Source organism: Pristis pectinata, chromosome 31 (assembly GCF_009764475.1).
Source record: "Pristis pectinata isolate sPriPec2 chromosome 31, sPriPec2.1.pri, whole genome shotgun sequence".
NCBI lineage: Eukaryota > Metazoa > Chordata > Chondrichthyes > Rhinopristiformes > Pristidae > Pristis > Pristis pectinata.
This window is the reverse complement of record NC_067435.1, coordinates 20,551,235-20,574,959: the sequence shown is the minus strand read 5'-3', so window position 1 is coordinate 20,574,959 and position 23,725 is coordinate 20,551,235. Positions and strand designations below refer to the sequence as shown.

General features: G+C 43.7%; 1 protein-coding gene across 1 annotated transcript in view; it reads left to right on the top strand.

Annotated features, from left to right (window-relative positions):
* The first annotated feature begins 10,606 nt into the window (after positions 1–10,606).
* The window catches only part of cfap410 (cilia and flagella associated protein 410), a 44,617-nt gene continuing 31,498 nt past the window's right edge, over positions 10,607–23,725 (top strand). Inside the window, exons 1-2 of the mRNA XM_052042108.1 lie at positions 10,607–10,627; positions 16,848–16,866. The gene's annotated coding sequence lies outside the window, so the exon portion shown is untranslated. The remainder of the gene's footprint in view (positions 10,628–16,847; positions 16,867–23,725) is intronic.

Genomic DNA, 23,725 nt, shown 5'->3' with positions numbered 1-23,725 from the left:
AAACAAAAGGGTTGTTGTCATGGGCAACTTCAACTTCCCCAATGTAGACTGGGACCTCCTTAATACAAGAGGTTAGACAGGGCAGAATTTGTTAAGTACATCTTGGAGGGTTTCGTAAATCAGTTTGTAGATAGTCCAGCAAGAGGAGGGGCCATAGTAGACCTGGTATTGGGAAATGAACCTGGCCAGTGACTGACCTTTCAGTGGGGGAACATTTAGGAAACAGCGATCACAACTCCTTAACTTTTAAGATAGCTGTGAATAAGGATAAGTATGGACCTTGAGGGAGTACTAAATTGAGGCAAGGCAAATTACGAGAGTATTGGACAGGAGCCAGGGAGAGTTAATTGGGAACAACTGTTTTTGGCCAAGTCCACATCTGACATGGAGGATGAACTTAAGAGCATGGATCAATACATGGAACTATGATGTTGTGGCCATTACAGAGAGTTGGTTGAGATAGGGACAGGGCTGGATGCTTAATGTTCCAGGCATTTGATATTTCAGAAGAGATAGAGAGGGAGGTAGGAGAGAGGGAGAAGTTGCAGTACTAATCGAGGAAAATATCACAGCTGTACTCGGAGGTACATAATGGAGGGCTCACTCACTGAATATCACATATGGATAGAACTCAAAAATAAGAAAGGTGAAGTCACTAATGGGATTATACTACAGACAAGAAAAAAGCTTACAATAGGTTCAGAGAGCTAGGTAATGTTAGAGATCTTGAAGAGTGTAAGGCTAACAGGAAGGAGCTTAAGAAGGAAATTAGGAGAGCCAGAAAGGGCCATGAGAAGGCCTTGGCAGGCAGGATTAAGGAAAACCCCAAGGCATTCTACAAGTATGTGAAGAGCAAGACGTGAAAGAATAGGGCCTATCAAGGGTAACAGTGGGAAAGTGTGTATGGATCTGGTAGAAATAGCAGAGGTACTTAATGAATACATTACTTCAGTATTCACTCTGGAAAAGGATCTGGGGGATTGTAGTGATGACTTGCAGCAGACTGAAAAGCTTGAGCATGTAGATATTAAGAAAAAGGATGTGCTGGAGCTTTTGGAAAGCATCAAGTTGGATAAGTCGCCGGGACCGGATGGGATGTACCCCAGGCTACTGTGGGAGGCGAGGGAGGAGATTGCTGAGCCTCTGGCACTGATCTTTGCGTCATCATTGGGGACGGGAGAAGTTCCGGAGGATTGGAGGGTTGCGGATGTTGTTCCTTCCTTCAAGAAAGGAAGTAGAGATAGCCCAGGAAATTATAGACCAGTGAGTCTGACTTCAGTGGTTGGTAAGTTGCTGGAGAAGATCCTGAGAGGCAGGATTTATGAACATTTGCAGAGGCATAGTATGATTAGGACTAGTCAGAATGGCTTTGTCAAGGGCAGGTCCTGCCTTACGAGCCTGATTGTGTTTAGTTACATCCTCAAAAAAAATTCATTGAAGGAAGAGCAGTAGATATCTTGCTGAAATCTGTATACACTACATTTGATAAGGTACCCCATGCAAGGCTTATTGAGAAACTAAGGAGGCATAAATCCGAGGGGACATTGCATTGTGGATCCAGAACTGGCTGGCCCACAGAAAGCAGAGTGGTTGTTGACGGGTCATATTCTGCATGGAGGTTGGTGACCAGTGGTGTGCTTCAGGGATCTGTTCTGGGATCCTTACTCTTTGTGATTTTTGTAAATGACCTAGATGAGGAAGTGGAGGGGTGGGTTAGTAAGTTTGTGGATAACACAAAGGTTGGGGGTGTTGTGGATAGTGTGGAGGGCTGTCAGAGGTTACAGCGGGACATAGATAGGATGCAAAACTGGGCTGAGAAGTGACAGATGGAGTTCAACCCAAATTTACATTTTGGAAAGAGAAATCAAGGTAGGACATACACAGTAAACGGTAGGGCACTGAGGGGTGCGGAGGAACAAAGGGATCTGGGAGTTCAGATACATAATTCCCTGAAAGTGGCATCACAGGTAGACAGGGTTGTAAAGAAGGCTTTTGGCATCCTGGCATTCATAAATCAAAGTGTTGAGTACAGGAGTTGGGATGTTATGGTGAGGTTGTATAAGATATTGGTGAGACCAAATTTGGAGTATTGTGTGCAGTTCTGGTCACCTAACTATAGGAAGGATAACAGTAAGATTGAAAGAGTGCAGAGGAGATTTACTAGAATGTTGCCAGGTCTTCAGGAGTTGAGTTACAGGGAAAGATTGAACAGGTTAGGACTTTATTCCTTGGAGTGCAGAAGAATGAGGGGAGATTTGATAGAGGTTTACAAAATTATGAGGGGTATAGACAGAGTTAATGCGAATAGGCTCTTTCCACCTAGATTAGGAGAGATAAGTACGAGAGGACATGGCTTTAGGGTGAAAGGGGAAAGGTTTAGGGGGAACATTTAGGGGGAACTTCTTCACTCAGAGAGTGGTGGGAGTGTGGAACGGGCTGCCATCTGATGTAGTAAATGCGGGCTCACTCTTGAGTTTTAAGAATAAATTGGATAGATACATGGACGGGAGTGGTCTGGAGGGTTATGGACTGGGTGCAGGTAAATGGGACTAGCGGGATAACGTTTTGGCACAGACTAGAAGGGCCGAATGGCCTATTTGCTGTGCTGTAGTGTTCTATGGTTCATTTTGGTACGTCAAGTATGATGGCAGAATATAGTATTAATGGTAAGACTCTTGGCAGTGTGGAAGATCTGAGGGATTTTCGGGTCCAAGTCCATAGGACGCTCAAAGCAGCTGCACAGGTTGACTCTGTGGTTAAGAAGGCATACGGTGTATTGTCCTTCATCAATCGTGGAGTTGAATTTAGGAGCAGAGAGGTAATGTTGCAGCTATATAGAACCCTGGTCAGACCCCACTTGGAGTAGTGTGCTCAGTTCTGGTCGCCTCACTACAGCAAGGATGTAGAAGCCATAGAAAGGGTGCAGAGGAGATTTACAAGGATGTTGCCTGGATTGGGGAGCATGCCTTATGAAAACAGGTTGTGAACTCGGCCTTTCTCCTTGGAGCGACAGAGGATGAGAGGTGAGCTGACGGATGTGTATAAGATGATGAGAGGCATTGATCATGTGGATAGTCAGGCTTTTTCCCAGGGCTGAAATGGTTGCCACAGGACACAGGTTTAAGGTGCTGGGAAGTAGGTATAGAGGAGACGTCAGGGGTAAGTTTTTTACTCAGAGTGGTTAGTGCATGGAATGGGCTGCCGGCAATGATGGTGGAGGCGGATACGATAGGGTCTTTTAAGAGACTGTTGGATAGGTACATGGAGTTTAGAAAATAGAGGGCTATGGGTAAGCCTAGTAACTTCTGAGGTAGGGACATGTTCGGTCCAGCTGTGTGGGCCAAAGGGCCTGAATTGTGCTGTAGGTTTTCTATGGTTCTATGTTCTATGTTTCTATTTATACTAATAGGTACTGGGACATTGAGGTACAGACATGCAGGCAGATTAGGGAAAGGTGTAAAAACAACAGGGTCATCATAGTTAGTGACTTCAACTTCCCCAATATAGACTGAGACCTCCTTAGTGCAAGAGTTAGATGGGGCAGAATTTGTTAAGTGCATCCAGGAGGGTTTCTTAAATCACTATGTATATAGTCCAATGAGAGGAGGGGCCATACTGGACCTGGTGTTGGGAAATGAACCTGGCCAGTGACTGACCTTTCAGTGCAGGAAAATTTACAAAACAGTGATCGCAACTCAAGTTTTAAGATAGCTGTAAATAAGGAAAGGAATGGACCTCGTGGGAAAGCATTAAATTGTAGCAGGGGCAAACTGAGACTATTAGGCAGGAACTAGAGAGAGTTAATTGGGAACAGCTGTTTTTGGGCAAGTCCACATCTGACATGTGGGGGATGTTTAAAGACCAACTGCACAGAGTACAGGACAGGTATGTTCCAGTTAGAAGGAAGGACAAGGATGGCAAGGTAAGGGAACCTTGGGTTACAAGAGAGCTGGTGAATTTAGTCAAGAAGGAAAAGGAAGCATCCGTAAGGTTTAGGAAGCTAAAATCAAACAGCCCTTGAAGGTTTTATGGAAGCTAGAAAAGAATTAGGAGAGCCAGGAGGGATCATGAAAAGCCCTTGGCAAGTAGGATTAAGGAGAATCCCAAGGCATTCTACATGTACATCAGGAGCAAGAGAATAACTAGGGAGAGGGTAGGACCACTCAAGGATAAAGGAGGGAACATGTGCTTGGAGATGGAGGATGTGGACAAGCTCCTAAATGAGTACTTTGGGGTCAGTATTTACTAAGGAGAAGGACATGGAAGATAGTGAGATCAGTGTGGAGCATGCTAATGCACTAGGGTATTTTGAGATAAAGAAGGAGGTTAAGCAAAGAGTTTAGAGAATTAGGTGCAAAGTTGAAGGACATGACCTCCAAGGTTGCAATCTCAGGATTGCTACCCGTGCCACGAGCTAGTGAGGCTAGAAATAGGAGGATCATGCAGCTAAATACGTGGCTAAGGAATTGGTGCAGGAGGGAGGGCTTCATGTTTCCAGACAATTGGGCTTTGTTCCAGGGAAGGTGGGACCTGTTCTGACGGGACGGTTTGCACCTGAACTAGAGGGGGACTAACGTTCTTGTGGGTAGGTTTGCTAGTGCTGCTCCGGGGGGTTTAAGCTAGATTTGCAGCGGGAGGGGAACAGGAGTGTTTGAGCAGATAGTGAGGTGGAGGAGGAAGAAGGTCATGCGAGGACTGCAGGTATAGACAGAAATCAAAGGTTTGTACGTGATAGAAATGTTCTCAGGTGCATCTATTTCAATGCAAGAAGTACTGTAGGTAAGGCAGATGAGCTTAGGGCCTGGACTGGCACGTAGGATTACGACATTATTGCTATTAGTGAGACTTGGGTGCAGGAGGGGCAGGACTGGCAGCTTAATGTTCCAGGGTTCCGTTGTTTCAGACGTGATAGAGGAGAGGGATGAAAGGGGGAAGAGTGGCGTTACTAGTCAGGGAAAATATCACAGCTGTGCGTAGACAGGACAGCCTGGAGGGCTCGTCCACAGAGGCCATATGGGTGGAGCTGAGCAATAGCAAAGGTGTGGCCACACTAATAGGGTTGTATTATAGACCACCCAATAGTCAGAATTGGAGGAACAAATCTGTAGTGAGATAGCAGACTGATGTAAGAAACAGAAAGTTGTAATAGTAGGGGATTTTAACTTTCCACATATTGACTGGGACTCCCACACTGTGAAAGGGCTGGATGGCTTGGAATTTGTCAAATGTGTTTTCTAAATCAATATATAGAGGTACCAACAAGAGAGAATGCAATACTTCATCTCCTATTAGGGAACCAGACAGGTCAGGTGACGGAAGTATGTATAGGTGAACATTTTGGGTCCAGTGACCATAATGTCATTAGTTTCAAGTTAATTATGGATAAGGACAGGTCTGGTGCTCAGGTTGAGGTTCTAAATTGGGGAAAGGCCAATTTTGTGGAAATGAGAAAGGATCTAGGAAGAGTGGATTGGGATTTGTTTACTGGCAAGGATGTGCTCAGCAAGTGGAAGGCCTTCAAAGGCAAAATTTTGAGAGTACAGAGTTTGCATGTTCCTGCCAAGATTAAAGGCAAAGTTAACAAGCATAGGGAACCTTGGTTTTCAAGGGATATTGGTGATCTGGTTAAGAAAAAAAGAGGGGTGTATAGCAGGTATAGGCAACTAGGAACAAATAAGGTACTTGAAGAGTATAGAAAAAGTACGAAAATACTAAAAAAGGAAATCAGGAAGGCAAAAAGAAGACATGAGGTTGCTTTGGCAGATAATGTGAAGGTTAACCTGAAGGGTTTCTGCAAGTATATGAAGAGTAAAAGAATAGTAAGGGACAAAATTGGTCCCCTAGAAGATCAGAGTGGTCGTTTATGTGTGGAGCCTCAGGAGATGGGGGAAACCTTAAACAGTTTTTTTGCATCAGTATTTACTCAGGAAACTGGCATAGTGGATATGGAAGGAAGGAAAACAGGCAATAGTGTCATGGAACATATAGAGATTAAAGAGGAGGAGCTGCTTACTGCTTTACAGCGAATAAAGGTAGATAAATCCCCCGGGCCTGATAGGATATTTTCTCGGACTTTGAGAGAGACTATTGTAGAAATTGCAGGGACCCTGGCAGATATATTTTAAATGTCCTTAGCTACAGGTGCGGTGCCGGAGGACTGGAGGGTAGCTCATGTAGTTCTGTTGTTTAAAAAAGGATCTAAAAGTAAACCAGTGAGCCTGACATCAGTAGTGGGTAAATTATTGGAAGGTGGTTCTGAGAGATCGGATATACGAGTATTTGGATAGCCAAGGGCTGATTAAGGATAGTCAGCATGGCTTTGTGCGTGGTAGATCGTGTTTAACGAGTTTTATGAGGAGGAGGTTACCAAGAAAGTAGATGAAGGAAAGGCTGTGGATGTTGTCTACATGGACTTTAGGGCCTTTGACAAGGTCCCACATGGGAGGTTAGTTCAGAAGGTTTAGACACTAGGTATCCATTGGAAAGGTTGTAAACTGGATTCGAAATTGGCTGTGTGGGAGAAGACAGAGTGGTAGTGGATGATTGTTTCTCAGACTGGAGGCCTGTGACGAGTGGTGTGCCTCAGATCTGTGCTGGGGCCATTGTTGTTTGTTGTCTATATCAATAATCTAGATGATAATGTGGTAAATCGGATCAGCAAGTTTGCTGATGATACTAAGATTGGAGGCTTAGTGGACAGCGAGGAAGGCTTCAAAGCTTGCAGAGGGATCTGAACCAACTGGAAGAATGGGCCAGAAAATGGCAGATGGAATTTAATGCAGACAAGTGAGGTGTTGCATTTTGGAAGGAGAAATCAAGGTAGGACATACACCGTAAATGGTAGGGCACTGAGGAGTGCGGAGGAACAAAGGGATCTGGGAGTTCAGATACATAATTCCCTGAAAGTGGCGTCACAGGTAGACAGGGTTGTAAAGAAGGCTTTTGGCATCCTGGCATTCATAAAATCAAAGTGTTGAGAACAGGATTTGGGATGTTATGGTGAGGTTGTATAAGACATTGGTGAGGCCAAATTTGGATATTGTGTGCAGTTCTGGTCACCTAACTATAGGAAGGATATTTGTAAGATTGAAAGAGTGCAGAGGAGATTTACTAGAATGTTGCCAGGTCTTCAGGAGTTGAGTTACAGGGAAAGATTGAACAGGTTAGGACTTTATTCCTTGGAGTGCAGAAGAATGAGGGGAGATTTGATAGAGGTTTACAAAATTATGAGGGGTATAGACAGAGTTAATGCGAGTAGACTCTTTCCACCTAGATTAGGAGAGATAAGTACGAGAGGACATGGCTTTAAGGTGAAAGGGGAAAGGTTTAGGGGGAACATTTAGGGGGAACTTCTTCACTCAGAGAGTGGTGGGAGTGTGGAACGGGCTGCCATCTGATGTAGTAAATGCGGGCTCACTCTTGAGTTTTAAGAATAAATTGGATAGATACATGGACGGGAGAGGTCTGGAGGGTTATGGACTGGGTGCAGGTATATGAGACTAGCGGAATACTGTTTCGGCACAGACTAGAAGGGTCGAATGGCCTGTTTTCTGTTCTGTAGTGTTCTATGGTTCTATGATAGAAATATTGGTGGCACTGTGGATAGCGTAGAAGATTGCCAAATCATAAAGTGGGATATAGAACAGTGGAGACATGGCAGATGGAGTTTAATCCAGGCAAATGTGAAGTGTTGCAGTTTGGGAGATCAAATGTAAAGTGACAGCACACAGTGTCAATGGCAGAACCCTTAACAGTGCTGATGAAGAGAGGGATCTTGGGGTCCAAGTCCATAGCTCCCTGAAAGTGGCCGCACAGGTTAATAGGATAATAAAGAAGGTATGTGGCATGCTTGCCTTTATTAATGGAGGCATTGAGTTCAAAAGTCTTATAAAACTTTTATAAAACTTTGGTTCAGCTGCTTCTAGAGTATTGCATTCAGTTCTGGTCACCCCATTAGAGGAAGGATGTGGAGGCAATGGAAAGGGTGCAGAAGAGGTTTAGCAGGATGTTGCCTTGAGGGCATGTGCTATTTGGAGAGGCTGGACAAAGTAGGGTTGTTTTCTCTGTAGCACTGGACGCTGACGGGAGACTTGATAGAAGTTTATAAGATTATGAGAGGCATAGATAGGTTAGACAGCTGGTATCTCTTTCCCAGGGTCAAGATGTCTAATACTAGAGGACATTCATTAAAGTGAGAGGGGGTACATTCAAAGGAGATAAGCAAGGCAAGTTTTTCCACACAGTGGTGGGTGTCTGGAATGCACTGCCAGGGGTGCTAGTGGAGGCAAGTATGATAGAGGCTTTTAAGAGGCTCTTAGATAGGCACATGAATGTGCAGAGAATGGAGGGATATGACATTGTGTCATGACAGAAGAGATTAGTTCAGTTAGGTGTTTAATTACTAGTTTAATTAGTTTGGCACAACACTGGGCCGAAGGGCCTTTCCTGTACTGTACTGTTCTATGTTCTAATCCCATCTTTTATCTATGGTAACTGGTCTGACTTTGGGCTGAAATTCATTGTTGAGGAATTTTAGTTAAGATATTTCTTGCAGCTTTCTGCTGATTGAGTTAATAAACAATTAACAGATCAATTTTATAACATGACAGATTCCACGTTCAGTGGCCAGTGAGTAGTTAAAACAATCTCTGGAGCTAATGAGACAAGAATTGAGAAACGAGCAAATGGATATTTCCATCTCAAAATATGGGTTATTGTACAAGATGATTGTTACTTCAGTGAAACCTGATGTTGTCTTGTACATCTGTATCAAATCTCCCTTTAGCTTCATTTGCTCCAGGAAGAACATGCCCAGCTTCTTCAATTTAATCATGGAGCTAAAGCCCCTCATTCCTGGAACCGTTCTGGTAGATCTCCACTGCAATCTAATAAATATGATGACCAGAATAGGAACCAGTACTTCCATTGTCGCCCAATGAGAACTTTCAACAGAACCTTGTAGTTAGTAGCCCAAGATCCCACATGCTTTGTTTCCAGAATAAGTGTCACGTAAGAAGTACCAGGAGAATGCTATTCGGCCCTCACCCCTGCCCTGTCACTCAATTACATTGGAGCTGAAGACTCACTTTCCTACAACATCACACAAACTTGATTCTCTTCCTTTCTAATAATCTGACCCCTGGCTTGAATATACTCAGCGACTGAGTCGCCAAAGTTTGCCTGGGTAGAAAATACCAAAGGCTCACGGTAGTTGCAGTAGAAGCAGGCACGGTAGTGTAGCGGTTAGCATAACGCTATTACAGCCCCAGCGACCTGGGTTCAATTCCCGCCGCTGTCTGTAAGGAGTTTGTAGGTTCTCCCCATGTGTGCGTGGGTTTCCTCCGGGTGCTCTGGTTTCCTCCCACATTCCAAAGGTGTACGGGTTAGGAAGTTGAGGGCGTGCTATGTTGGCACTGGAAGCGTGGCGATACTTGCAGGCTGTCCCCAGAACACTCTACGTAAAAGGTGTTTCGATGTACGTGTGACTAATAAAGATATCTTGATAAAGAAACTTCTTCCTATCTCAGTTCTGAATGACTGACCGACCCCCTTATTTTGACCCTGGGTTCAGATACTCAGGCCAGGGAAAACATCAACCCTGCCAAGAATTTTCTATATTTTTGATCACCATTCTATACTTTAGAATAAAAGCCCAATCTGCTTAATCTCATTTTGGGATAAACGTTCCCACTCCCATCCCAGGAATCAATCTGATGAATTTTTAGAACATAGAACAGTACAGCACATGAACAGGCACTGATTAATTAAGCTAATGATCCCTAACTAAACTAATCCCTTCTACCTACATAGTGGTTCATATCCTTCCATTCTCTGCATATTCATATGTGTATCTAAAAGGCTTTTAAACACCTCTATCATATCTGCCTCCACCACAATCCCTGGCAGCACATTCCAGGCACCAACCACGCAGTTTAAAAAAAATTGTCCTGCACATCTTTGAACTTTCCCCCTTTCGCCTTAAATGCATATCCTCTAATATGGGAGAAAGATACTGGCTATCTACTCTATCTATGCCTCTCATAAACTGTCAGGTCTCCCATCAGCCTCCACCACTTCAGAGAAAACAACCCTAGTCTGTCCAGTATCTCCTTATAGCACATGCCCTCTGATCCAGGCAGCATCCTGGTAAACCTTTCCTGCACCCTTTCCAAAGCCACCATATCCTTCCTATAATGAGGCAACCAGAATTGACTGCAGTACTCCAGATGCAGCTGAACCAGAGTTCTATAAAGCTTCAACATAACTTCCTGACTCTTGCACTCAGTGCCCCAACTAATATTGGCAAGCATGCCATGTGCCTCCTTTACCACCTTATCAACTCGTATAGCTACTTTCAGGGAGCTATGCACTTGGACTCCAAGATCCCTCTGTAAATCAACAATGTTAAGGGTTCTGGCATTAACTGTGTACATTTACATTTGATCTTCCAAAGTGCAACACCTCACATTTGGCCGGATTAAATTCCATCTGCTGTTTCTCTGCCCACATCTGCAGCTGATTTATATCCTTCCTGTTCTGTAATATTTTAATCTATTGCTTCTGCCACAAGGTTATCCATGCTTGGGTCAAGGGACCAGACTGTACATTCCAGCTGCAGCTTTTCTAGGTCAGTAAAAAAGTAAAAACTAGCAAGTGCAATTGTGGGCCCTTCACAGACAGACAGGAGAATTCATAATGGGGATTAAGGAAAGGTCTGGGGACTTTGTTTGATTTCATGGAAGGATATGTAAGAATCAAAGGTCTAAAGGAACTAAGCATGAGTCAAAAAATTGTACTGGAGATTTTGGTGAGAGAGAAAGCTGATAAATCCCACGGTCTGGATGTCTTGTATCCAGAGTTTAGAAAGAGGTGGCTTTGGCGATAACAGAAAATGCTGAAAATATTTAATTAGGTCAGACAGCACTTGTGGAAAGAGAAACGGTTGACGTTTCCAGTGCAGGACCCTTCATCGGAACTGGGAGATTCAGAAAACGAATTAGAGAAGTTTGGGGAGGGGTGGGAATATCTCTGATAGGGCGAGACCAAAAGAGACAATGAAGCACTGGGGGAGCATTTAGGGTCAGATTGTGCTTCTTTGCGTATCGTGTTGTAAATTACAAGGCTGTGGGACACATCCAGAAGGCCAGACTATGCGAATAAAAAAGAAAAAATATACTGAACCAAAATGATGGCAGGGAAAAATTTCCAGTTCTGATAAATCTGATAAAGACAGGTTACCTAAAGTTGGAAACTGCGATTTTGAGTTTGGAAGGCTGCCACATGCGCTGACAGAAGAAGTTGTGTTGTCGCTCAAGCTTGTGTTGCACCTCATTGTAACAGTGCCAATGACGTCCTCTCAATGATTCAGAATTGATTTTTGGGACAAAGTAAAGAATGGGAATAAACTGATTATCCTCAAGTTGCCAAACTGTGACCAGTGGGAAACAGCTTTTTACAACCTATGTCAACAATCTGGCTGAGGGGACCAAATATTGTATTTCTAAGTTTGCTGACTGTAGTAAACTAGGTGGAATTGAGTACAGAGGAGGATGTAAGGAAGCTTCTATGGGAAATAGACAAGCTAAGTGAGTGGTTGAGAATGTGGAAGGTAGAATATAATGTGGAAAGTATGACGTTATCCATTTTAGTGCAGGTTACAGAAAACTGGAGTATTTGCTAAATGGTGAGAGATTGGCTAACTGTTGATGGTCAAAGGACCTACAGTGTGCTTAGAACATAGAACAGCCTTCAGCCCATGATGTCTGTGCCGAACATAATGCAAAATTAAACCAAATCTCTTGTGCCTGTACGTGATCCATATCCCTCTTTTCCCTGCATATACATGTGACTATCTAAAACCCTCTTAGATGCCACTATTGTGTCTGCTTCTGCCACTACCCCTGGCAGCCTGTTCCAGGCACCCACCACTCTGTTTCAAAAAAAACTTGCCCTGTACATCTCCTTTAAACACCGCCTCTCACCTTAAAAGCACATCCTCTAGTATTTAACATCTCTACCCTGGGAGAAAGATTCTGACTGTCTACCCTATATATGTCTCTCATAATTTTATAAACTTCTATCAGGTCTCCCCTCAGCCTCCGATGCTCCAGAGAAACAACCCAAGTTTGAACATCCTCTCCTTGTATCTCAACTCTCTAGTCCAGACAGCAGCCTGGTGAACATCTTCAGCACACTTTCCAAAGCTTCTACATCCTTCCTATAATGAGGCGACCAGAACTGGACACAATACGCCAAGTGCAGTCTAACCAAAGATTTACATAGCTGCAACATGACTTCCTTACTTTTATACAGTGCCCCAGCCAATGCAGGCAAGCATGCCAGATGCTTTCTTTACCACCCTATCTACTTGTGTGGCCACTTTCAGGGAGCTATGGTATTTAGGACTGAAATGGAGAACGATTTCTTCGTGCAGAGGATTGTGAACCTTTAGAATTCTCTACCTTGGATGCCTGAGGAGGGTCAGTCATTGTGTTCCTTCAAAACAGAGAGACAGATTTCTGGACATGAAGGGAATCATGGGATATTGTGACAGGAATGGTGCTGAGCTGAAAGATCAGCCATAATCTTAATAAATGGCAGAGCAGGTTTGAAGGACTGAAGGTTTGAAGAGCCTACTCTTCCTTCTATTTAGAGTCATAGAGCATAGATTAGTACAGCACTGAAACAGGCCTTCAGTCCAACTCGCTCATGCCAATGTGCCCACCTAAGCCAGTCCTGTTTGCCTGCATTTGACCGATATCCCTCCATATCTAAACTTTCTATTCATGAGCTTATCCAAATGTCTTTTTAATGTTGTTATTGTACCTGCCTCAACTATTCTCAATCTAGCAGCTTGTACCAAATACACACCTCCCACTGCATGAAGAAGTTTCCCCCTCAGATCCCTTTTTAGATCTGCCCCCTCTCACCTTAAACCTATGCCCTCTAGTTGTTGATTCCCTTTCCCTGGGAAGAAGACTGCATCCATTCACTCTATTGCCCCTCATGATTTTATACACCTCCAAGGTCACCCCTCAGTCTCCTGCACTCCAAGGAATGAAGGCCTAGCTTGCCCAACCTCTCCCCATAGCTCAGGCCCACGAGAAGATGCACTGTGTAATGCAGTGATCTGTATGAATGGGATGCAAGACAAGTTTCTCACTGTAGCTCGGTACAAATGACAATAACATTCCAATTCCTGGCAAGATTCTCATAAATCTTATTGTCACTCCTTCCAGTGTAACAATGTCCTTCCTATAACAGGGTGACCAAAATTGTACACAATACTTCAAGCGTGGTCTCACCAACATCTTGTACAACTGCAACATAACATCCTGACTCCCAGACTCAATCTGACTGATGAAGACCAGTGTGCCAAATGCCTTCACCACCCTGTCCATCTGTGACACCACTTCTGTGAAACTATGTACTTGCACTCCTAGGTCCCTCTGTTCCACAACTCTCCCTAGGGCCCTACCATTCACTCCATAAGACCTACCCTGGTTTGACTTACCAAAAGGCAACACCTTGCACTTTTCGGAATTGAAAGCCATTTGCCAATCTTCGGCCCACTTACCTAGCTGATCAAGATCCCCCTGTAATTTTTCCTCGGTAACCTGGATGTCTGCATTTTTCTGCGTTATATTCCATTTAGCCATGTCCTCTTCCATTCACTTGGCCTGCCAATATTCCCTTGAGGTCTACCTGCATCTACTTACAATTTGCACTACCATTTGCCATCAGCAGGTCTGCTCCCCTCATTCAAATCATTGATGTGAATTGTGAGTAGCTGGAAGCCCTGCACTGATCCCAATGGCACCCCACTGGTCATAACCTCTCAAGCCAAAATGACCTGCTCATTTTTGCTCTGCTTTTCGTCCATAAACCAATCTTCAATCCATGGACTCATAGAGTTGCACAGTACAGAAGCAGGCCCTTCGGCCCAACTCACCTTTGCTGACCACGATGTCTATCTACATCAATCCATTTGCCTGCATTAGGCCCATATCCTTCTACTCCTTCCCTAACCAAGTACCTGTCCAAATGCCTTTTAAACGTTGTAATGATATCTGCCTGTACCACTTGCTCCGGCAGCTCATTCCATATAACCACCATCCTCTATGTGAAAAATTTGCCCATCAGATCTCCATTAAATTTCTCCCCTTTCACCTTAAACCTATGCTTTCTAGATTAAAACTGCTCCCCCCCCCCCCCCACCAACCCTAGGAAAAGACTCCAATTGTCTACCTTATCTTTGCCTCTCATAATTTTATAAACCTTTATAAGGTCACCATTCAGACACCTGTGTGACACCTCCAGTGGGAATAAACACAGCCTCTCCAATCTCTCCTTGTAATTATAATCCTCCATTCCAAACAACTTCCTGGTGAATCTCTCCTGCATTCTCTTTCTTGCTACCACATCCTCCCTGTAACGTGGCAACCAGAACTGTACAGTATAGTCCAATTGTGGCCAGTATATTCACACCAATTCTACAAGCTCTAAATTTGTTTAGTAACTGGACACAAGAGATTCTGCAGATGCTGGAATCTGGAGCCAGGGTGAAGGGTCTCGACCTGAAACGTCGACTGTTTATTTCCCTCCATGGATGCTCTCTGACTTGCTGAGTTCCTCCAGCACTTTAAGTGTGTTGTTTAATAACCTCTTGTGTGGCACCTTATCAAAGGCCTTCTGAATGTCTAAATACACCACATCTACTTGTTGCCGCTGTCTATTTTGCTGGGTATGTCCATGAAAAAACTCTTTAACTGATTTATCAAAGATAATTACCCTTTCATAAATCCATTGGACTCTGCTCAATCCTAATGTTATTTTCTATTACTTCTATTCCTTAAAAGTGGATTCTATTGTCGTCTTTGATACTGTTGCAGTTTCCTGTCTTCGCATTCCCTCCTTTCGTAAATACTGAGGTTACTACCATCTAATCCATGTGAATCGTTGAAGAATTTGTAATTTTGGAAGATGACAAACATTGTATTCAGTGTCTCCAGAGCCACTTTATTCAAAACCTGGGTTTCAGCTCATCAGTTCTGGATTTGTCAGTCCCATTAATGTCTCCAATATTGATATTCCAAGACTGCTGAATGTCCTATTTGCGAACTTTTGCTATACTGCCTTTGGGATACATTGATTTACAAAGCTATTTCTCATTATAACAAATATTGTAACACTCTGTCCACAGGAGTAGAAAGTATCAAAATTGCAAACAATGCATTTACCCAGTCTTTCTGATTTATGAACTTGCGCTGAATGCAATGATTCACTTGCACTTCTTCCAATCTAGTGTAATGCATTCGGTGTTCACAATATGGTCTCCTCTACACTGGAGAAATCAAATGCAGATTAGGTGATTGCTTTGCTGGGTATCTGCATTCAGTCCACAGGAATGACCACCAGCTCCCAGTTATCTGCCATTTTAATTCTCCATATCACTCGCACTCTGGCCTGTCTGTCTGCGGCCTCCTGCACTGTTACAAGGAAGCTTGAGGAACAACACCTCATCTTCTGCCTGGGCTCATTGCAGCCTTCCAGACTCAATATTGAGTTCTGTAGGTATTACCATAGGTAACTTGCTATTTGCGTCTGTATCAGAACTGGCCAGTTCTGTGAGTTATCCATCTGTGATCTTTAACTTTTCCCTCTCCATTACTATAATCTGGCCCCTCAGTCCTGCTATTAGCAACACATTACACAACCAAAGAAGTATAATTCTGATGGCATCACATGGTCTCAACATATCAGAGAAATTCCATTTGTGCCACCCATCCCTCCCTCGCCTTCTGTGCTACTGAAAATTAACTTGTTTTCTCTCTTTCCCAATTCTGACAAAGGGTCTCGGACTGAAACATTACTGTTTGTCTTTCCTTGGCTGTTGCCTGTTCTGTTCAGTGTTTACAGCATTTTCTGTTTTATTTCAAATTACCTGCATCTGCAATTTTTTTGATTTCCAACAGCTTTTATTCACTTTGTATCTTTTAACATAGCAGTAATGTTTTAAGGCACCTCACACGAGTATTTGCAAATAAGAATCTGACACCAAGCCACTTAAGAAATAAGGTATGTACTAAGGAACAGTATAAGGGTGGAGAGAGAAGTAGAAAGGTTTAGGAATGAATTCCAAGCCCAGAGTCTTGCAGTTGAAGGCACAAGTACCAAATCAGGAGCATGTAAATTTAAAGCCCCAGCACACCCAACTATTCCTTATTCCAACCCCCCACCCCCTGCATCACACACATGCGGCCCTCCCTGTCCCAGCACTACGCTCCTGTCCTGCCCAAGTACATGCATAGTCTTCTACCTCTCCACATATACCACACCTCTGCAGCTTTTTATCAGTTTCCCCAATTCTGATGAAATGTCATCAGTCTGAAAGATTAACTTAATTTCTCTCTCTCTCCACAGGCAATATCTGATCTGAATATTTCCAAAGTTTTTTGCATTTATTTCAGATATAGGGCATTTGCAGTATTTTGCTTGTGTGTAATTTAAGTGCCTTTTCAGAAAGTAAGTGACAGGCAGAGCCTCAAAGTAATTTGTGACGTCCCAATCCTTGCATATTTCTTTATTGTGGACACACTGGTTAAAAACATTGACTGTTGTTGACGTGCAAAAATTCAGAAATTCAAACCTGATACTTGTGTTATTTGGGACAAAAATTAAATCTGTTTCTTTGGATCCCATATCCAAAAACTGTTAATCTGTGGTAATCTGGTGATAGTGAATCCTAGTGAAGGCATAACTTAACAGAAAAATTGTTAAAGTTTATGTACAGAATGTGCCTATAACATTCATTTTAGAATTAATCTTGTTCCTTTTTCTTGTTCCAGGGGTAGTAATCTGAAGGATGTAAGTATGTTATTTCCTTGTTTCATACTATTTTCCATGCTCAGTTCCCTGCAATATTGTACTTGATGTTACATGTGAAGTGGATGGTAATTTCAAGACCATCTATAAGGACGTCTATCCTGCGTGATCACTGAATTTGTAGAGGGAGATATGTCAATCCCTTTCTAAGGAAAGTGAAACAAAACAGGAAAATGAACATTGAGTCCAACTTACTGCTTAAATTCAGTGACTAATAGAAACATAGAAAACCTACAGCGCAATTCAGGCCCTTCTAACTACAAAGCTGTGCTGAACCTGTCCCTAGCCTAGAAATTACTAGGCTTACCCATAGCCCTCTATTTTTCTAAGCTCCATGTACCTATCCAAAAGTCTCTTAAAAGACCCTATCGTATCCGCTTCCACCACCATTGCCGGTAGCCCATTCCACACACTCACCACTGAGCAAAAAAACTTACCCCTGACATCTCTTCTATACCTACTCCCCAGCACCTTAAACCTATGTCCTCTTGTGGCCACCATTTCAGCCCTGGGGTACCCGATCAATGCCTCTCATCATCTTATATACCTCTATCAGGTCCCCTCTCATCCTCCGTCGCTCCAAGTAGAAAAGGCCGAGTTCCCTTAAACTGCTTTCATAAGGCATGCTCTGCATTCCAAGCAGTATCCTTGTAAATCTCCTCTGTACCCTTTCTATGGCCTTCACATCCTTCCTGTAGTGAAGTGACCAGAACTGAGCACAATACTCCAAGTGGGTCTGACCAGGGTCCTATATAGGTGCAACAATACCTCTCTGCTCCTAAATTCAATTCCATGATTGATGAAAGACAATACACCATATGCCTTCTTAAACACAGTCAACCTGTGCAGCTGCTTTGAGCGTCCTATGGACTCGGACCCCAAGATCCCTCTGATCCTCCACACTGCCAAGAGTCCTACCATTAAGACTATATTCTGCCATCATATTTGACCTACAAAATGAACCACTTCACACTTATCTGGGTTGAACTGCATCCACCACTTCTCAGCCCAACTTTGCATCCTATCTATGTCCCTCTGTAACCTCTGACAGCCCTCCAAACTATCCACAACACCCCCAACCTTCGTGTCATCCACAAACCTACTAACCCATCCCTCCACTTCCCTCATCCAGGTTGTTTCTCAAAATCACAAAGAGTAAGGGTCCCAGAATAGATCCCTGAGGTAGACCACTGGTCACCAACCTCCATGCAGAATACAACCCTTCAACAACCACTCTTTGCCTTCTGTGGGCCAGCCAGTTCTGGATCCACAATGCAATGTCCCCTTGGATTTATGCCTCCTTACTTTCTCAATAAGCCTTGCATGGGGTACCTTATCAAATACCTTGCTGAAATCCATATACGCTACATCTACTGCTCTCCCTTCATCAACGTATTTAGTCACATCCTCAAAAAATTCAATCAGGCTTGTAAGGCAGGACCTGCCCTTGACAAAGCCATGCTGACTATTCCTAATCATATTATACCTCTCCAAATGTTCATAAATCCTGCCTCTCTGGATCTTCTCCATCAATTTACCAACCACTGAATTAATACTCACTAGTCTATAATTTCCTGGGCTAGCTCTACTCCCTTTCTTGAATAAAGGAACAACATCTGCAACCCTCCAATCTTGTAGAACCTCTCCCGTCTCCATTGATGATGCAAAGATCATCATTAGAGACTCTGCAATCTCCTCCCTCACCTCCCACAGCAGCCTGCGGTACATCTCATCCGGTCCCATCGACTTATCGAACTTGATGCTCTCCAAAAGTTTCAGCACATTCTTTTTCTTAATATCTACATGCTCAAGCTTTTCAGCCTGCTGCAAGTCCTCACTACAATCCCCCAGATCTTTTTCCGTAGTGAATACTGACATAAAGTATTCATTAAGTACCCCCACTATTTCTTCCGGATCCATATACACTTTCCCACTGCTGCACTTGATAGGCCCTATTCTTTTGCATCTTATCCTCTTGCTCTTCACATACTTGTAGAATGCCTTGGGGTTTTCCTTAATCCTGCTCGCCAATGCCTTCTCATGTCCCCTTCTGGCTCTCCTAATTTCCTTCTTAAGCTCCTTCCTGTTAGCCTTACACTCTTCAAGATCTCTAACATTACCTTGCTCTCTGTACCTTTTGTAAGCTTTTTTCCTTTTGACTAGATTTATTATAGCTTTTGTACACCACAGTTCCTGTATCCTCTCGTGACTCCCCTGTATCATTGGAACATGCCTATGTAGAACTCCACACAAATATCCCCTGAATATTTGCTGCACTTCTTCCGTAATTTTCCCTGAGAACATTTGTTCCCAATTTAAGCTTCCAATTCCTGCCTGAGAGCCTCATAATTCCCTTTGCTCCAAGTAAACGCCTTACTAGTCTGTCTGTTCCTATCTCTCTCCAATGCTATTGTAAAGGAGATAGAATTATGATCACTATCTCCAAAATGCTCTCCCACTGAGAGATCTGACACCTGACCAGGTTCATTTCCCAATACCAAATCAAGCACAGCCTCTCCTCTTGTAGGCTTATCTACATACTGTGTCAAGAATCCTTCGTGAACACACTTAACAAACTCCACCCCATCTAAACCCCTCACTGTATGGAGATGCCAATCAATGTTTGGGAAATTAAAATCTCCCATCACAACAGTTAGAGGTTATTATCACACCTTTCTAGTTTCTGCTTCCCTATCTGCTACTCGATATCCCTGTTACTATTGGGCGGCCTATATAAAAAAAACACCCAGTAAAGTTATTGACCTCTTCCTGTTCCTAACCTCCACCCACAGACTCCTTAGACAGTCCATCCATGACGTCCACCTTTTCTGCAGCCGTGACACTATCTCTGATCAACAGTGCCACTCCCCCATGTTATAAAGCACAGCTTTGGGATTTTGTAGCAATGCAAAACAGCTCTTTAATTAAGAAATACACTTTTAACATATTTTAGGAGTTATGTTGAAGATTAATCGGCATTTCAAAAATGTGCTGAAAAAGCCAAAGAATATGTCAGGCTGAGGGAAATGTTGAGTTTTGGTGTTGAGAGAATGGTATTATGGCACAGTGATTGGATGGATGGGTTGAGTGAAGTTGGGGTGAGGGATGTGGTGAACTGGTGGGACTGTGGAGAATAATGTGAAGTGATGGGTACATTAGCTTAGGAGACGGATGAGAAGTTTGGATAGAAGGATGCGGTGAGAAAACAAATGTTGCAGACATGGGGTTGTGGATGTTGGAATGCAAAGAGGTGGCAGTGGACCAAGGTGACTGACTGGTTGGGGGTATGTTTTGATAGAGTCATACAGCACGGAAACAGGCCCTCCAGCCCCATGAATCTATGCCGACCAAGGTGCCCATCCAAGCCAGTCCCATTTGCCTGCATTTGGCCCATATCCCTCTAAACCTTTCATATTCTTGTACCTGTCCATGTGTCTTTTAAATGTTAATATACCTGCTTCAACCACTTCCTCTGGCAGCTCATTCCATATACGGGCAATGCTTTGGGTGAAGAAGTTACTCCTCACATTAAATATCTTCACTCTCACCTTCAATCATTGCCCTGTAGTTCTGGATTCCACAACTCTGGTGGGGGAAAAGACTGTGCATATTCACCCTATCTAAGCACCTCCTGATTTTACACACCTTTATATCACCCCTATTTCTGCAAAGCTGAAGCTCCCTCTATAACTCAGTCCCTCGAGACCTGGCAACATCCTCAATAAATCTTTTCTGCAATCTTTCCTATAGCCATGTTGACTATCCCTAATCAACCCCTGACTTTCCAAATGCATGTACCTCTTAGCCTTCAGAATCCCCTCTAGTAACTTATCTACCAAAGATATTGGGCTTGCTGGTCTATAGTTCCCAGGCTTTTCTTTGCGGCCCTTCTTAAATAACCATTGGCCACCCTCCTCCAGTCTTCCAGCACTTCACTCGTCTCTAACATTAATGCATATATCGTAGCCAGGGCTCCCGCAATTTCTTCTCTAGCTTCCATAGTGTCCTTGAATATACCTGATCTGGCCCTGAAGATTTATCTGCCTTCATACACTTTAAGACATCCGGCACATCTGCTGTAATGCGGACAATCCCCAAAACATGAAGGGTCGTCTTATGCATGGAGGTCAGTGACCAGTGGTGTACCTCAGGGATCTGTTCTGGGACCCTTGCTTTTTATGATTTTTATAAACGACCTGGATGAGGAAGTGGAGGGGTGGGATAGTAAGTTTGCGGAGGACAAAGGTTGGAGGTGTTGTGGATAGTATGGAGGGCTGTCAGAGGTTACAGAGGGACATAGATAGGATGCAAAGTTGGGCTGAGAAGTGACAGATGCAGTTCAACTCAGATAAGTGTGAACTGGTTCGTTTTGGTAGGTCAAATATGATGGCAGATGGTATTAATTGTAGGACTCTTGGCAGTGTGGAGGATCAGAGGGATCTTGGGGTCCAAGTCAAAGCGGCTGCGCAGGTTGACTCTGCTTAAGAAGGCATATGGTGTATTGTCCTTAATCGGGGAATTGAATTTAAGAGCCGAGGTATTGTTGCAGCTGTATAGGTCCCTAGTCAGACCCCACTTGGAGTACTGTGCTCAGTTCTGGTCACCTCACTGCGGGAAGGATGTGGAAGCCATAGAGAGGGTGCAGAGGAGATTTACAAGGATGCTGCCTGGAATGCAGAGCATGCCTTATGAAAGCAGGTTGAGGGAACTTGGCCTTTTCTCCTTGAAGCAAAGGAGGATGAGGGGGAACCTGATAGAGGTGTATAAGATGGTGAGAGGTATTGATCAGGTAGATAGTCAGAGGCTTTTCCCCAGGACTGAAATGGTGGCCACAAGAGGACATAGGTTTAAGGTGCTGGGGAGTAGGTATAGAGGAGATGTCAGGGGTAAGTTTTTTTACTCAGTGTTGAGTGTGTGGAATGGGCTGCCGGCAACGGTGGTGGAGGTGGATACGATAGGGTCATTTGAGAGACTGTTGGATAGGTACATGAAGCTGAGAAAAATAGAGGGCTATGGGTAAGCCTAGTAATTTCTAGAGTAGGGACATGTTTGGCACAGCTTTGTGGACTGAAGGGCCTGAATTATGCTGTAGTTTTTGTTTCTATGTATGTTTCTATCAATTATCTCCAGTTCTGAAGTCTTCATGTCTTTCTCCATGGTAAAAACAAAGGAGAAATATTCATTGAGGACCTCTCCCATCTCCTGTGGCTCCACATATAGAGGGTCTTTGGATTTGAGGGGCCCTATTTGCTCCCTAGTCACACTCTTTCCCATTGGATTTCTCTTGGATTCTCCTTAATTTTCTCTGCCAAAGCTATCTCATGTTCCCTTTCTAAGCTAGTCCCATTTGCCCACATTTGGCCTAGATCCCTCTAAACCTTTCCAATCCATGTACCTGTCCTAATGTCTTTTAAATGTTGTTAATGTACCTGCCTCAACCACTTCCTCTGGTTGCTCATTCCATAAAGGGATCACCCACTTTATGAAACAGTTGCCACTCAGGTTCCTATTAAATCTCTCTCTTCTCACTTTAAACTTACGTCCTCTAGTTCTTGATTCCCCAACCTTGGGAAAAAGACTATGCATTCACACTGTCTATGCCCTTCATGATTTTATAACCCTATTTTATGTTCTAAGGAATATGGTCCTAGCCTGCCCAACATCTCCCTGTAACTCAGTCCTTGAGTTACAGCATCCTCGTGAATGTTCTCTGCCCTTTTTCCAGTTTGGTATTGTTTATTATTGTCACTTGTACCGTGGTACAGTGAAAAACTTGTCTTGCATACCATTCGTACAGGTCAATTCATTACACAGTGCAGTTACATTGAGTCAGTACAAAGTGCATTGAGGTACTACAGGTAATAACAATAACAGTACAGAGCAAAGTGTCACAGCTACAGAGAAAGTGCAGTGCAATAAGGTGCAATGTCACAACAAGGTAGATCGTGAGGTCAGAGTCCTCATCGTATGAGGGAACCATTCAATAGTCTTATCACAGTGGGGTAGAAGCTGTCCTTAAGCCTGGTGGTACATGCCCTCAGGCTCCTGTATTCTGCCTGATGGGAGAGGAGTGAAGAGAAAATGACTGGGTGGGTGGGGCCTTTGATTATGCTGGCTGCTCTGCCAAGGCAGCGAGAGGTATAGACAGGAACCATGGAGGGGAGGCTGGTTTCCGTGATGTGCTGGGCTGTTGGGAATTAGGGCAGGGTAAATGACTGAGGTGTCAGTGGGTGAGTACTTTGGGACCAGTGACCATTGTTCTATTAGTTTTAAATTAGTTATGGAAGGGAACAGATCTGGTCCACAAGTTAAAGTTCTAAATTGGGCCAAGGCAAATTTTGATGGCATTAGTCAGGAACTTGCAAAAGTTGATTGGAGTAGGTGGTTTGCAGGCAAAGGGACATCTAGCAAAAGGGAGGCTTTTAAAAGTGAGAGAGTGAGCTGAAGATCTGCATGTTCCTGTTAGAGTGAAGGACAAGGCTAGCAGGAGCAGGCAACCCTGAATGACCAGGGATATTGAGGTTCTGATCAGGAAAGAGGAGATGGCATGGGTCAGGTACAGGCAGCTGGGATCCAGTGAATCCCTAGAGGAGTATAGGGGATGCAGGAGTGTACAAGGAGGAAATCAAAAGGGCAAAAAGGGGGCATGAGATAGCCTTGGCAGAGAAGGATTCTCCTTAAGCCAAAGAGATTTTATTAGTATCAAGGGAAAAGGAGTAACTAGGGAGAGAATAGGGCTCCTCAACGAGCAAAGTGGACGACTTTGGACACTGAAGTAGGCCCATTACTATTTGTCAATTATATCAATGATTTGGATGAGAATGTACAAGGCGAGGTCTGA